The sequence below is a fragment of the Galeopterus variegatus genome, unplaced genomic scaffold (assembly GCF_000696425.1).
Source record: "Galeopterus variegatus unplaced genomic scaffold, G_variegatus-3.0.2 Scaffold10115, whole genome shotgun sequence".
Taxonomy (NCBI): Eukaryota; Metazoa; Chordata; class Mammalia; order Dermoptera; family Cynocephalidae; genus Galeopterus; species Galeopterus variegatus.
In genome coordinates, this window is record NW_007736226.1 from 47,910 (window position 1) to 51,205 (window position 3,296).

The window sequence follows — 3,296 nt, forward strand, 5'->3', positions numbered from 1 at the left end:
AAAGTGAAACTAAGAACCTAGATAACAAGGAGTGGCAGGGAGAATGCAGTGGGGTTAACTAGAGGGCTTCAAAACTACTGTATGAAACAGAACGGAGTAAAAATCTGAAAGTAACTTTATATAAATATATGAAATAGTAATTTGATGACATCAACAAGGGTCACTAATTCAAGATTAAATTGCAAAGGTTTAAAAATAAAAGAATAAATATGAAGTTTTTTTTAATGACTCAAGTAAGCAGTATCTAAAGTTATAATTTATATTAAATAAAGATACAAGGATTCACCCTATTTTTTAAAAAAGATATGTGGATTCAAATATGCTTATGAAAGATATAGTTGATTTTTATCCAAACGATAAAAAATGCCTTTTAAATGATGGCTGAAGGTGATGCAACTTTTAGAAATAGACTGAAACACAAAAATACAAAAGGCAACATAAGGAATAACAGAGGTATAAAATCACGATGTAAATATGCATAAAAGGATATTTACTTGCTTAAAGCATGCAGAAGAACTTTCTGCATTTTAAAAGCAATGACGGGAGCACAATATGACTGACTGACAGATTTGGCTACTCAAAATTCATAAATGTTCACACATTTCCCACCAAATATAACTATAGTTTTATAAAAGGACCAAATGACAAACATCAAAGGTGGTAAATGACACCAATTACCATACTTTTAGGAAATGTGATTACAAACAGGAATAAAAACACTTCAACCTACTAAGGAAGCAAAGAATCTGCACAATTTGCAATAGTGGAACAAATGTCTAAGAGACTCACCAATATATTTGGCATCACAGAGAAGGAAATAATTGTAAAGTAAAGCTTGTGTTTGTACCAGTTTAGCCCATTCATTATTTTTCCTGTGATACCCAGTGTGAGAGAAGACACTATGGTAAAAAGTCCATTGTTCTGTATTTCTCATCAATACAGAAACATACTCAAACATGAGCCATCTCATGAATTAAAAATAAATACCCTCACTTAACTGCACATCCCTTCAGAGCTAATACCCTCTTTCTCCTCTGCACTTAATTGCAAAGGTCCTTGGACTTATGTTTTATTTTTACTAAAACACCGTTAAGCCTCCCACTCCCTCTTCCCATTGGGCTTCCGTGACCATCAGTGTGCAGTCAACAGTGATCTGCCTTTCTGAGTTCAATATTAACTTCTCTTTTTAGAATCCTATATAAGTACATTAATTAATTAACCAAGTGATCAAACAAAGAACCACAGCAATCTCTCAGCTGTGAGTTGGGTTAGATTTCCTCTCAGGTGACCTCAGGTACATGTTCACAACTTCCATTCTCTCTGTACCTTTCCTGCAGTAACTACCAGGCCCTGGGACTCACCTATATGTGTTTTTTGAAAGGTAGGTCTCGGTGTAGAAATCTGAAGTCTTCTNAAGACTGCACTAAAACATAAAGAGCATTTCCAGTGTGCACAGGATGCATAACACAGAAAGAAGTTTGAAAGTGAAACTAAGAACCTAGATAACAAGGAGTGGCAGGGAGAATGCAGTGGGGTTAACTAGAGGGCTTCAAAACTACTGTGTGAAACAGAATGGAGTAAAATTCTGAAAGTAACTTTATATAAATATATGAAATAGTAATTTGATGACATCAACAAGGGTCACTAATTCAAGATTAAATTGCAGAGGTTTAGAAATAAAAAAAATAAATAGGAATTTTTTTTAATGACTCGAGTAAGCAGTATCTAAAGTTACAAATTATCTTAAATAAAGATATAAGGATTCACCCTGATTTGAAAAAGAAAATAAAAATGATATTAGGCTTCAAATATGCTTATGAAAGATATAGTTGATTTTTATCCAAATGATAAAAAAAAAAAAATGTCTTTTAAATGATGGCTGAAGTTGATGCAACTGTTAGAAATAGACTGAAACACAAAAAGACAAAAGGCACCCTAAGGAATAACAGAGGCATAAAATCCTATTTTTAGAATCCTGTATAAGTACATTAATTAATTAATCAATCAAGTGATCAAACAAAGAACCACAGCAATCTCTCAGCTGTGAGTTGGGTTAGATTTCCTCTCAGGTGACCTCAGGTACATGTTCACAACTTCCATTCTCTCTGTACATTTCCTGCAGTAAATACCAGGCTCTGAGACTCACCTATATGGGTTTTCTGAAAGGTAGGTCTCGGTGTAGAAATCTGAACTCTTCTCTGGATGGCTATTGATGGAGACTGAAGCTGTGGTGCCAGACAAGACCGCAGAAAAGAGTCAAGCATTGGTACCTGAGCCAGACTTAGGACTCCAGAAGAAATGACCATGTTCTGTCCAGAGAAGTTTGCACACAGTGAGGGATCACAGCAGAGGAGATACAGATCCATATATCTGTTCATTAGGCAGCTTTTCCTCTTGTTATACCAGCCCTGAGTACACCGTTCTCCTGTGGGACACTGCTCTGCACTGAAAAAAATTATTTCCTGCAGATTCTCTGTTCCCAAGACACCAGATTAAACATCAGGAGAATTCAGTCTTTATTGCTCCTTCAATGTGAACTCACCTGCCTTCCAGAGATCTACTCACCTAATACCTTATGCCTACCTTGAGTTAATGATTTCTCCAAAGTCTAACACTAAGAAACCTGTCTTGACTACATCCCTTGGATCTACAAAGCCTTAAATTGGGGTAGGGACACAGCTATTGATATCTTTAGAAAATTGCTATTCCCCTCTTCAATAAGGGGGACAACTGTGTGCCTTTGATACAAAATTATAGCTTCTATATTTCTTGGCTTCATGACCCTTTTTCCAAAGAAATCAGAAATCTCATATTTATAACATAACACCACTTAAGTGTTGTCGTTTATAAAAATATTTGCTAATTAAAAGCCATATATTTAGATGTTTTTATGCTTATTACCCTGAAATTGCAACTTATTAGGATAATCTTATTGAACTTTTATAAAAGCTCATTCTTAATAGTCTGTTCTCTTATAAATATCACTTGACATTTGTATAAATGGAGGACAGAAAGGTTTAGTGATCAGCCTAAAGTTATGAACTGAGTAAGGGATGGGCTTTGATTGGAATTCCATCACGATTTTTCCAGTTCTCATGGTCTTGGCCAATGGTCCTCATCGAGGGACAATTTGGCCTCTAATTGATGCAGGTAAGTGGTTGTTAGCAGCTATTGTATGTCTTAGTTCCATATTTACTATGCTCCTTGTGACAACAGCAAAGTCTCTCTTGACAGGATATGAGTGCAGCGTTGCCCTGCTCCTGGGAGACAGAGAGCCAGGACTTTGAGAAAGAACT